General features: G+C 43.2%; 1 protein-coding gene across 3 annotated transcripts in view; it reads right to left on the bottom strand.

The window, feature by feature from the left end:
- LOC127591319 (TOX high mobility group box family member 2-like) overlaps nucleotides 1-14,214 on the bottom strand; it is a 154,729-nt gene that overhangs the window by 112,826 nt on the left and 27,689 nt on the right. The window lies entirely within an intron of this gene.

The raw sequence follows: 14,214 nt of genomic DNA, 5'->3' as shown, positions 1-14,214 counted from the left end.
TGAGATTGAGTGCATTTCGACAGTGAGGACAACATGAAGTAGTCAACGCTCCATAATATTACTCTTGGCGGCCTGGTAGTCCAGTGGTTAGCACATCGGCTTCACAGTGCAGAGGTACCGGGTTCGATTCCAGCTCCGGCCTCCCTGTGTGGAGTTTGCATGTTCTCCCCGGGCCTGCGTGGGTTTTCTCCGGGTGCTCCGGTTTCCTCCCACATTCCAAAGACGTGCGTGGCAGGCTGATTGAACACTCTAAATTGTCCCTACTTGTGAGTGTGAGTGCGAATAGTTGTTCGTTTCTGTGTGCCCTGCGATTGGCTGGCAACCGATTCAGGGTGTCCCCCGCCTACTGCCCGGAGACGGCTGGGATAGGCTCCAGCACCCCCCGCGACCCTAGTGAGGATCAAGCGGCTCGGAAGATGAATGAATGGATGAATATTACTCTTGACTGACTGAACATGTGTCACATGCCCGCACACACACACACATCCACCTACATCTCCTGAAATTGAGTTCCTCGCAACTCTTTCATTTCACTCTTACAGTAATCCTAAAACAGAATAACATAACCCCTTGTAGCTCTGGAGGCAAGGAAGTCGCCCCCCCCCTCCCTCCCCAGAGGTCAAACTGATAACCCTCACTAAGTCTAAACATCTGAGTTGCTCAAACATCGTCTCCACGTGTGTGTTTTCTTGATTTTATTTCATTCTTCGTCGCATATATTACGTGGCGTTTGGCATTTGTCATCATTTCCAGTGTTTCCACGTGACTTGAGTGACATTATGTTCTAATTGTGTCGTCCACCTCGCAAAGCAGCATGAAGCGTAATCATGGAAAATCCCCGCAGGGCCTCGGTGTTGGTCAAAGACGTGGAAACCTTTTTTTTTTTTTTTTTTTTTTTTGCAAAAGACAGACGAGCTGGTGTTGGGGGGGACTACAAGGAGTTTTATTTTGCATTTCACCTCGATAGATATTGCAATTGGTTCACATTTTAGAACGCGTTTATGAACTGCTGGGAGTTCCTGAGAAATGGAAGCCTGACTTGCTGTTCATCAAATAGTGAGCCCACTTGCAGAATATAATTCCAAAGTAATATGCATACAAGTGTATCATATTTTTCAAATACTTGTTAACGAGTAGGCTCCAGATATTGTCGAAAGAGGACTCACAAAAGTTTTACAGTACTACGAGCTTGTTCATAAATCATTTATTATGAGTACTGATTAGCTCGACTTGTTCGCGAGATCTTGGACACCGACCCAGAGCATTCCAAACATGCTCAACGGGTGACAAGTTCGCCGACTATGCTGGCCAGGCAAGAACTCGGGTGTTTTCATCTTGCAGGAATTTGGTCGAGATCCTCGCAACATTGGGATTGTACATTATTATGCCGCCAAACTTGAGATGACAGTCGTGGACAATTTGAATCAGAAATCAGATTTCTGATTTCTATGATTTGAGTGTATTGAATCGATATGCATCAAATCGTATATATCGTATACTGTAACACACACGTCATTCTTCTAACCCATGCTGTTGATAGGCTTGTGTCGGACGAAGTGACGTCACATCAGTGACCCGTGTCACAAATGCAGCGTCTGCGTGCCGGAATTATGACCACAAATGTCCATTTTATGCTTTTTTTTCCAAGTGCGATTAAATTAAAATCAAATAAATGTCAACACTGTTACACTTCATGAGCGGCCCGGTCCCGGTAGTCCAGTGGTTAGGACGTCTGCTTCACAGTGCAGAGGTACCGGGTTCGATTCCAGCTCCAGCCTCCCTGTGTGGAGTTTGTATGTTCTCCCCGGGCCTGCGTGGGTTTTCTCCGGGTGCTCCGGTTTCCTCCCACATTCCAAAAAACATGCATGGCAGGCTGATTGGACGCTCTAAATTGTCCCTAGGTGTGAATGTGAGCGTGGATGGTTGTTCGTCTATGTGTGCCCTGCGATTGGCTGGCAACTAATTCAGGGTGTCCCCCGCCGACTGCCCGAAGACGGCTGGGATAGGCTCCAGCACCCCCGCGACCCTGGTGAGGATTAAGCGGTTCGGAAAATGGAAATGGAGCGGCCCGGTGTCCAGCCATTAATGCGTCGACCTCACAGTGCAGGTACTGGGTTCAATCCCAGCTCCGGCCTCCCTGTGTGCAGTTCGCATGTTCTCCATGGGCCTGGGTGGGTTTTCTCCGGGTAATCCGATTTCCTCCCACATTCCAAAAACATACATAGCAGGCTAATTGAACACTCGGTGTGAGTGTGAGCGCGGATGGTTGTTCGTCTGTGTGCCCTGCGATTGGTTGGCAACCGGTTCAGGGTGTTCCCCCGGCCTACTGCCCGAAGACGGCTGGGATAGGCTCCAGCACCCCCCGCGGCCCTTGTGAAGATAAAGCGGGTCGGAAGATGAATGAATGAATGTTACACTTCACAACTTTTCAGGGCGGCAAACTGTAATTTAACAATGAGGGAAAGCGGGGTTAAAATAACAATGACGGAGAGACGACTGAGGATTACACTTTTGGTTGTACTTGAAATGATGACTGACAAAGCTAGACCGGGGGCGCGCCCGGCAGCTGGCAAATAACAAATAAAAAAACTGAGAATGATTTGAGTCACATGTTGCCGTAGTCCCCGAGAAGTATCCGCAACAGATTTCAAGTGGTTAAAGATTTTAGGGTTGACTCCAGTCACTTGATGTCAGATCGAGTCGAGCTTGCACATGTCCACGTCTACGTGTCGGACGCATGAATAAACCACGATACCGAGCAAAGCACTCATCACTCGATGGCAACCACAATATCCTTTCAAGAGTTGTTTCCATCTTTTCTCTTATCCTCTTTTACATGCTCAAACAAACACATAGAAGCAGACTTCCATTGTAAAGGTGGGGGCAGGGAGCGGGTGGGAGGTGGGGGGGGGGTGAATGCAACATTGCCATTACTGGCAACACTGGACAGAGGGGGAGGGATCGGTGAGGAGGGAGTGAGAAGAGGGATCAAACCCATCAGATTTTATGGCATGGTGATGCAGATGAGGCTTCCTCTTTTCAGATGAAGAAAAACAAGGCGGACCGCGAGCAATGTCACTTCCTCGCCGTGTCGAATATGTCCGTTTGGGCGCAACCGCTGCAGTCGATCCTTTCGGCAATTACAACCGCTGGCCCATTGCGTCACGGCTTGATCTCATGATAGAGCAAATGTAATCTTAATCCCGATGCGTACGGAAGAGAAAGAGCGGAATAATTCTATTGCTCATCTGTTTGTGCAAATAAGAGCGCAAAGAGAGGGTGGGGGTGGGGGGGGGGGTGCTAGCTGCTCTGGTAATTTGCCAGAGAGAAACATTACAAACAAAAAAAAGTGTTGAGGAAATAGATGGCTTTTTTTTTTTTACAGGTCTGAAAGCCACAGCTGCTTGGCAAGCACAGACTGCCTCCTTTTGTCTTTTATCTTCTTCTGTAATGCGCACAGGTGCTGCTTAATTCAATTGGAGAACGTTGCCATGGTTTTACATTAATATATTTCCATGTTACCATTTCCACTGTTGTCATGGAGATGATAGGACCTATTTGAACTGAAAGCAGAGATGGCTTTTTTATGGGGATATTTTCTCTCTCTCTCTCTCTCTCTCTCCATTACATGGTGCATCTGCCAGATAAAAAAAAAGTTTTCCTCCTTTTTTTATACATGCTGAAATTGTGCTTACATGGCAACACATTCAAGCAACAGTTCTTCGCGCATGCTTTTCGCTAGGATGCACAAATCATCTTCGCACTCCAACGTGACATTGAAAATTATTTCCACTAATGTTCCCGTCGGCTTTCCCCACTTCCGCTCACCACCCAACCCGCGCTGATTGACTCTATTTGGAATCCAAAGAGAAAATGAGCACAGAGGAAAATGAGCGGGTTAATCATGTACAGTGTAGATGGAATCTGTTGAGGAAAAAAAAAAAAAAATCAAAGCAACGTTGTAAAGTGCAAACACTTTTTATTTACGCTAACATCTCTTGCAAGACGGGGCTCTTCCATTTTAAAGTAATTGCACGCTTTTATCAAATCAATATTCCTCCCCTGCTATTATAATTGCGTCTTTCTGTCAATTTGACGCAATCCCGACCGCCAAACCTAATGCAGGTATAGCCAATTTACTCAAGCAAGGCAAAGTTGATAGAACGCTTGTATTGGCTATTACGGATTAAGGTTGTTTTGTTCTTCTTGAACATGCCAGCTGAATATCTACCCAATGCTAAATTCAAAGTCACCTTGGATCTCATGGAACTCATTATTTCTTAACGTAGATACATCCATAAAAAGTGAAAAGGGAAAAGAAAACCCCCACTATAACATTTTCTCGAACTGGCCTTGGATTCTCCAGAAGAATGCGCTTCGATACAAGAAAAAAGCTAATGCCTCGGCCTGAAATTGAAAATATTTGAAGAAATTATGACAAGACTCCAGATCCATCAGCAAATGCTGACTTGAAGAGGAGACAAAAGTGGACTAGTTTTCGCTGCGCTCTCATAGACGTAACCATTGGGGTGAAATTTAATGTCGAATACCATTTGTTCATTTCACATTTTCATTCATTCATTCATTCATCTTCCGAGCCGCTTGATCCTCACTAGGGTCGCGGGGGGCGCTGGAGCCTATCCCAGCTGTCTTCGGGCAGTAGGCGGGGGACACCCTGAATCGGTTGCCAGCCAATCGCAGGGCACACAGAAACGAACAACCATCCACGCTCACATTCACACCTAGGGACAATTTGGAGTGTTCAATCAGCCTGCCACGCATGTTTTTGGAATGTGGGAGGAAACCGGAGCACCCGGAGAAAACCCATGCAGACCCGGGGAGAACATGCAAACTCCACACAGGGAGGCCGGAGCTGGAATCGAACCCAGTACCTCTGCACTGTGAAGCCGACGTGCTAACCACTGGACTACCGGGCCGCCCCATTTCACATTTTGTCATCATGTAAAAAAAATATATATAACAGGTATGTATCTCCCAACACAATGTCTTACAGTATTTACCACTTTCATACCAAGAATTATTCAAAAGTCCCTTAAACGCAAAACGTAATGGTAAAAGCGTACATAAGTCATATATAAAACACCGTTTTAGTTCTATGCATTTGTCGGAGAGAAAACTTTGGATGCATTGCAGAGCACCCAGCTTTTTTTTAAATAATGTATTTTATTTTATTCTATTTTTTTAATACAAACACTAAGTGACAAGATGGTTACTCTCTCTGCACACTGACAGTTCATTCCGGACTAGGAAAAATGTCAAAAATGTTTAGTCACGGCTGAGTGGAGTTAATTACCGTCCTCTAGGCTGCCTCACAACTCAGTGCCACTAATGGTCTTGAGCTACAGATAAAATTCCATTTACAGGAATGTTGCAGCCACAAGATCTGATTTGGCCAATATGAAATATTTACTTGGATGTAATTAAAGTGACAATGCTCATCACCAACTCGTGCCCAAGAAGAATGAATTGCCCTGAGTAGAAAAACATCAAAACAAACACTGATGGTTGTTTGGATGATGCAAGATGCCTTGTACATTTAGACGCATGTAGGATTTTTGTTATGATGTTATGATGGACGGAGAGCAGTTTTTGAATTACTTTGATGACAAGGCAGGCGACATACTAAATTGGGACTCCTCTTCTAATGACAATGTTAAAATACTGTAGTTGATTATTTCTTCACAGGTTCAATCCCTTTTGCCTCAAAGACAAAATGAAAAAAAAAAATGGCAAAGGCCAAGCCTGCCCACTATGACGTTTGAACGGCTAACTAGACAGTGAAGATGGTAAATCTGAATATATGTGGAGAATTATAAAGATTACTCCCAAAACAGGACTTATTTGGATAACTTCATAACATTTCAGTATTGATAAGATAGATAGATTGGATAGATGGGACGGACGGACGTACAAATGGGTGGGCGGACGGAATGACAGACAGATAGCTAGCTAGCTGGATAGCTAGACAGCTAGCTAGAGAGCTAGATCAATAGATACTCATCAGTTTATAATCGTCAGTTGGTCAAATATTTTGTTCTTGTGGTAAGAATAGTGGTTTGGGGCGTTAGTAATATGCAGTACGGCCCATTTTGGGAGACAATAGTACACTTCAAGTATAATCATTCCTTGTTTTTCCCAACGGAATTAAATTTATGCATGATTACCTTGAATAGAATCACAACAAAAGAGCCTCAAACAAATAGGGTTATCCTGTGAATGGAAAGAAGCTATCCTTAACAATACTGTAATAGTTATGAATACAATCACAAAATACTTAATACACAGCAGTGAGAAGGATAAATGAATTTCCTCAGTTAAAAATGAATACATACAAAAAAAAGCAACAAAAATAATAACATATTTGCATCAGTGATACATGCCAAAGTTTACTGTATTAGAAACAGGTAGATTTTACAGCATATCTCTTCAAATCTATGTAAAATAATTAATACTGGTCCTCTCAAATCTCTGATTTTCTTCTTCCTCTTTTATTATTGTTATCCTGTATGTATTGTATATGCCAATATATATATATATTTTTTTACTATGGCATGACAGATTGGAGTACAGTATGTAGTGTTCTGAAAAGTTTGGGTCCAGGAGATGAAAAATTCAGAGGAATTTTTCCTTAAACACCAAAACTCTGGGTAAATTATGACATGAACCAAATCAAAGGACTAATATTCATAAATGTTGATGTTAATTAATGGCCTACTGCAGGGTTAGTTATGTATTGGCCACTTCAACACTGACTCGAATCCTTAAGAGTCATTTGATTTATTCATTGCGTCAGGGCAAATTAATCCAGCGACATGAAAAGTTTACATAAGATATTTTCAAAGCAAACACGGGCCTTGTAGAGTGCGAGCGCCTCTTTGCTAAACTTGCAATATTTGTACATTTGCAACTTGACATACTGTCATATTAATTATACTTTTAATTTGACTAATTATCCCCTCCCTCATTTGTCAGCTACGAATCATCTTGCCCCCAAAAATGGCGTCATGCATAGCACTTTAGCTTTAAGCAAAATGCTATCACCTGCACACTAAACTCATTCATGGTTAAAATGTTCACTCTTTAGCTAGAATATGCAGGATTCAGACCCGCCCGAAAACCATCACTGGTGATGGTTATAATTATAATACGTTTTATTGTTTTCTAATGATGTATTCAATTTCTCCCAATCAGAACCAGGAAAATGTGCAATACGAACCATTTTAATGTCTTTTTGAAATTGATTTTTTAAAATTATTTTCCCTCCTTAAATGTTCTATATAAGGTTTTTTGATTGAGTTGTACATGTGATGATTCAGATTAATTGTTTATAATGTTTTGAATCTTGGTCTCATTCCCCCCCCCCTCCTTCCCACAAAAATTGACATTTGAAGTGGGGTGTGTCGGCTTTTTATCTTCACTGTAAATGACAGATTTTATGGTAACATTCCACCGCCCAATGTTTATGTTACTTAATCTCCCCTTATAATATCCCATACAGTCTATCTGAGATCACATGATAAAAACACGCAGGAATGTGATGTTTTCATACCCATATGCAAGGACGAGTCTACATTGTATTCGCAACAATCCGGGCCATTGCACCTTCTTATGCACACATAAGATAAGTTCATGCAGTGTGCATCACTTCAGGCAAAACGGAGTCATAAAAGCTCACCGAATATGTAAAATTAAACAATCGTGAAGAAAGACATAAAATGAAAGAAAATGTCTCCAATTTAAAGCTATCACAAGTAAGTGCTGAGAGCGAATGGGAGAAAGAATTATTTATTAATAGAAGATGGCTAAGTGAAGGTCTGAGTGATAGCACAAGCCATTTGGGGACTGTACTTCATATCATGTCCACCTTTTCGTTTTCCAAATAGAAAAATGAATGAAACGAGTCAAATGGGGTGTCGGGGTCTGGCCACAATGCTCCCGATAAGGGAGCCAATCAAAAGGTGATGATCATGAAAAATAAGCAATTAGAATGCTGGAAAACATAATTTGCTAAAAAAATTATGAAAAAAATGCTAAAAAAATTAAAAAATTGAAAAAAACCTCAAATTGGAAGAAAAATTAAACAATAGTTGTATCAGTGATGAGAACAGCCAATAGTGGGCAGTGCAGTATCGCTGTAAACCAGAGTACAGAAAAACCATAAAAAATAAACATTGTTCAGGTGATAAACGTCTGTGACGGTATCAACCAAAAATGTGTATGTTACTGTATATTTTTTTCACATTTTTTTTACCCTATAATTTTTTTTCCTGTTTTTCTATGCTCTGCGTCTCGCTAACCGTGTGTCTGATGAGTGTATGAAAAAAAAAACTAACCAATCACTCAAACACGCCCTCGTTCTACAAACATTTTCCAATGTGACGCAGCTGCCCACTTTAACCTTGTGCGGAAACCGGCTTGCAACAATTGAGAGCTAACGCGCAAAGCAAGTTTGTGCGCATGCATGTATCGATGAATTGCTTTACAATTGTAACCGTCAGCCCTACTTGCTGAGGTCCACATTTGCCCCGGAGCCCCCCCTCTCTCTCTCACACACACACACACACACACACAATCTTCATCCCCACTCTACCTCCCCCTTTCATCTCCCTCAGCTTGTAACTTGAATTCAGTAGCGCAGTACACCAATCGATCACGGGGAGTCCTTCCACCCCCCACCCCCCACCCCATCCTGGCAAATTTCCTCTGAGGAAAAGGGGTATAATGTGAGCTAACAGTGTGGAAAATCAATGCTCCACTGGCATACAATAACTAGGAGTCTGGCTGGCAGGAAGGACTGGGCTCCATCGGGCCAGTTGGAGTGATAAAGCCACCCCGCGTTGCCCATTCGGGGTCCCTTGCCAAACGCGTGCTCACGCTCAGCAGTGGGTTAACAGTTTCATTCCCCAAATCCTCTTGATTCATAAAGTGTGCGCTGTTAGCGCACAGCTCAGAAGGAGGAGGATTCCCGCCGTGCATGAATATGCGCGGTATTCCTGCCACGACAGGGACGACGGCGTTTAGCGTAAGCTAACGTTGCACTGATGTACAATCCTCTCAGAAATGCGTATGAAACAGATACAACGTATTATGCATGATTACTCTCCAACATATGGTAAAATGTACGTTTGAATTCTAAATAGAAAAAAAAGTTTGGATATTCTTACAGTTGAAAGTGATAATGTGAAAATAACTGGATCTCTTTCTGAGAAACTGAAATGTACTCATGTGACAACACTATTTACTGGAAACATTGCACAAAATGCATTTCCACTTAATTAGAACACTGGCTGATACAATGTATCATCTGATAATTCATTCATTCATTCATTCATCTTCCGAGCCGCTTGATCCTCACTATGGTCGCGGGGGTGCTGGAGCCTATCCCAGCTGTCTTCGGGCAGTAGGCGGGGGACACCCTGAATCGGTTGCCAGCCAATCGCAGGGCACACAGAAACGAACAACCATTCGCACTCACACTCACACCTAGGGACAATTTAGAGTGTTCAAACAGCCTGCCACGCATGTTTTTGGAATGTGGGAGGAAACCGGAGCACCCGGAGAAAACCCACGCAGGCCCGGGGAGAACATGCAAACTCCACACAAGGGAGGCCGAGGCTGGAATCGAACCCGGTACCTCTGCACTGTGAAGCCGACGTGCTAACCACTGGACTACCGGGCCGCCCATCTGATAATTATTATTATTATTTTAATTTTTTTCAGAAAGCTATTTAATCCTGCTCAACCCAGAACCTTCTGACTCATCACTTCGAGTGAGGCCATGCACATGCGGGCACACCATGTAGCAGAGCACAAGCGTCAAAGAAGTTTCAGAAGCAACAATAAACCGGTTGACACATTTCATAACAGTATTGACAGACAGGCACACCGGAAAGCAGGGTGCATATTCGTGTGTGTGTGTGTGTGTGTCCTTTTCACGAATATTCCATTGCATCTTCCACACCACCCACACTGGCCTAGACTGCCTCTAACCTGCTGATGTTGCTTTTGGTGAAGTGAACTTCTTTCAGATCTGCTCACAGAAGGAAAGAGATGAGAAACGACAATCGGTGAATCGCTCGGCAGGTATATGAAAGTATACCGAGCTGTTGATAATGTAGGTTCATAAACAGAACACAGATTTTAAAATCACCGAAATAATATCTGAGCGATACGGATGAGCTTAAAGATGATTTAATATTCTTGCAACATGAACGGCAGTCATGCAGCAAGAGCAGCGCACGTACGCGGTTACGTGGTTGTTCAAACAATATTTCTCTTACGCTATTCTAACATATGGGGTGAAATATTGCCCTCTTGCAACTTGATGCACTTATATATCATAACAATTATTACACTACTAGCTGGTTCGCCGCCCTCCGGGCGGCTCATCAGCTAGTTCCTGCGGAAGGCTGGTAAGGTGGGACTTCGGCCCACAAAAGTGTTGTTGCTTGGTACAACTTTTTGTTCATCTTCATTGCTTATCGCGAAAATAAAGAGATGTTTAGCTCTACTAAATAACTAACAATTTCATTGCAATGCTTTTGGGTAGACAACATTTTTTCGCTAAGATGCCCGCGCGATCATAGTGAGCCACTGCCTGAGCGGCGCAGTGGCGGCGCAGTGGCGGCGCAGTGGCGGCGCGCAGCGGCGCGGTGAAGTAGGTACGTTTTTAAAAGGGACAGACGGAAGGACAGACCGCGTGTGGGACGGCGCGCAATATATATATAGATTGCAGCCTTGTCATTCTGGAAAGGGGGATTCTCCCATCTGCGGCCCCTTCTCAAGGTTTCTTACTGACCCTCCCACCTCCTACCCAAATGTTTTTTTTTTCTTTTTTAAAAGTTATTCCCTGGGGTTGTCGTTAATATTTTTCAACTTTGGGCATGTGAAGCCCTTTGAGACTCTTTTGTGACCCCGAATTAATTCGACTTGACTTCTCTTGCATACACGTCTGAGTCATGTTCCACTATCTTGACTAAAAATGGCTTGTGGTCTATCCGACTAACATCGTTTTCTCTTATCCTAAGAAGATCGTCTAGTCATCCTCGGATTTATTCAAATGAGAATTTCCTGTATTTCCCAACCAAACATATTCAAGTGTAATCAGTCATTAGTCTGTACTGCAAGCAAGGCGGCGAGACACCAGACATAGTTACGTAAGAATACACAGAAATCAATCTGGCTATTTATTTATTTCATTCTTAATTTTCCATTGACAGCCGGATGTTTCCATTGACAGCCATAGACACGGATATGAATACCGTAGCGAGATAATAGTACAGGATAACGAGGTGAATAGCAGCTATCTTCATTAAGAGGGTGTTCAAAAAGCACGGATGCCGTTGGGAGCCGCCAGTCACAGAGCATCGTGCCAATTACACTTTGCACGATTCCTCCCCCAAATTAAGATAAACTAAGAAGGAAAATCATTCCTGGCATGACGCAGGTCCTAATTATGCATTGAACAAATATGGTGTGTGTGTGTGTGTGGAGGGGGGGGGGGGGGGGGCTTTATCGACATTGTGTTGTTAATCCGCCCATAGACTGAGGGAAACAAAGGGCGCTGACAGCTTTTTGGCTTGTAATATACAAAACGCAGGCTATTTTGTTGTGAGGAGGAAATCACACTTATAAAGATGATATGGAGGTGCCCAACTTGATTGCGATTAAGCAAGGTGGTCACTTCTGGATGAGAAACGCGAGAAATACGCTCGCCGGCAGCAGTGACAAACACACAGGGACTGGATGGGAAAAGGTTTTACTTGCGTTATTGCGTTTGAAGAGCACAACTTGAATCATGAGAACATCCTCACTTTCACTCACACACACATACACACACACACTCCTATTTTCAAGCCTCACTTGTAGCAACGGTGAGACCAAAGCACACCTCAGCACCTGCCTCTAAATACTTTGCTTGTTATTCACACACACACACACACCACGGAGCAAATATTACTTTAAAAGAAACTTTAGATACGTTGTGCATCTGCAAATTTGACTTTATTGGGAATAGCAGTGAAATAGCATTAGCATAAGCTTGGTGCACTGCATGCATAATAGATTGTTGTTTTCACTCTGCATATGGTAGGAGCTGGATTCGCTTCAAAGTGCACCAAATTTGCATGATTCGATGTGAGGGATTCTGGGATTAGAGAATACCACTCCCCCCCCCAGCCCCCACCGCCACCCCATCCTTCAGCCATAGAAAGGTATCACATTCCCACAGATGGAAGAGAACATTGAGAAAATCTTGCCACTGCAATTCAAAAGAGCAAAAAAAAAAGGGGGGGCATAAATGCAGCCCAAGTGTGGCGAGTTTTTTTTTTAAACGGAACTGATAAGCGAGAGTTGTTATGGATTTTGAGTTGATGAAAGCACGTGGAGATGATGTTTTAAGACATGATTTCTCCTTTCATGTTTAGATTAGAGAATGGGGGGGAAAAAGAACAATGTAATTACTTGTATTGCTGCACAGTAATTCATGTTAAGATGATCAATCATTTTGATTACACTGACTTGTAATAAGCATGCACCTTGTCTCAGTCATCGCTATGGTGACCACAAATCATCTACTTCATTGGTTTGTAGTATACGACCAGCCAGGATGCCTCCCTGTCACATGAACATGATCGAACGTGACCTTTCAACATGGAATTGAAATTAAAATAACCAAGTTAAGTCTTTCATTATATGTCGATTGTGTCTCTGTGAGAGAGCTGACTTCTGACTTCATCGGCAAAGCTGGGAGAAGATCCAGAGCAACTTCCGAGCAATGGCTGCAGCCCAAAGTTCGGGTTAGCTACACAGCGTGAAACGCTATCATGCAGAGGCGCAATCATGGAGAAACATTCGCATGCCCCGCGGGTGAGATGCCCCTGCTATCATGTCAACGCCAAAAGGTAAGCAGAGTCGCACCGTGTTTTCAAGTTGACGGACATCTCCATGCGCCAATCACAAAGAGGTGGTTTGAATATCCATCCATCCATCCATTTTCTAATCCGCTTATCCTCACAAGGGCCGCGGGTCGTGCTGGAGCCTATCCCAGCCGTCTTCGGGCAGTAGGCGAGGGACACCCCTGAACTGGTTGTCAGCCAATCGCAAGGCACACATAGACAAACAACCATTTGCGCTCACGCTCACACCGAGAGGCAATTTCGAGTGCTTCATTAACCTGCCGTGCGTGTTTTGGGAATGTGGGAGGAAAGCGGAGTACCCGGAGAAAACCCACGCAGGCCCGGGGAGAACATGCAAACTCCACACAGGAAGGCCGCAGCCGGAATCGAACCCTGCGCCACTGCACTTTGAGGCCGACGCGCGAGTCGCCCAGCGGGCCACTCGTCACTTTGTCATTTTGGCATGATGCATACCTGCCAAGAGTGAACTAAAGACACAAATGGGGTTTTTTCACAGCAGTATCTTCAAATTGTGTGTCAGTGGTGAGCTTTCTCTCTGCAACGTCGAATAACCTGCTTATAATTTAGATCAGGATGTCCATCTGTGAGGTGAACGCCCACACAAACCGTGCATATAGGATGAATAAGGCTGCCGCACGATTCTCTATAACCCGACTTGCTGAGAAACGATGTCAGAGAAGACAAAGGGAGACTTTCATGTATGCTCGTCTGCGGTCAGTCTTGTTTCCAAATTGGGTTCACTTGTAGCTTAAACAAAACGAGAAGGCTTTTGAACCTCGCTTAGCCCAAAATTGTTAATTAAAAGTAGTATTGGTATATATGATGACTACAACAGGAAAAACAGAGAGAGAAAAAAAAAGGACAAAAATACGAGCATAACAATAATGAATAATCATTGTTATATAGACATCACTCAAAAGCCACAAATATTTTGGGAGGTCACAAAAAGTAAGTTTGGTGCGCAAATTCGTGCACCTCCCATAAATAATAGAAAGAAATAATAATGAGCAATAATCAAATAATAATTGTGATGAACAATTGCTCCCCAAAATCAATGAATAATAATACCATCATTGTTTTAATCATCATTACTATTATCCTAATCATTTTTATGATCATCATCCGAATCATCTTCATTGTCATTTCCTTTTTTATAATTAAAATGCTTGTTTGGGGTCAAATTTAAGCCAAGCAATTTTATGCACAAAATAAATCTATATCGAATTTATTGTCCTAAAACTCAAAATGGTTTTGGGGTAAAATAGACAAATAAATA

Source organism: Hippocampus zosterae, chromosome 2 (assembly GCF_025434085.1).
Source record: "Hippocampus zosterae strain Florida chromosome 2, ASM2543408v3, whole genome shotgun sequence".
NCBI classification, from domain to species: Eukaryota; Metazoa; Chordata; class Actinopteri; order Syngnathiformes; family Syngnathidae; genus Hippocampus; species Hippocampus zosterae.
Note: the sequence above shows the minus strand (reverse complement) of the source record. Positions and strands in the feature narration are given on the sequence as shown.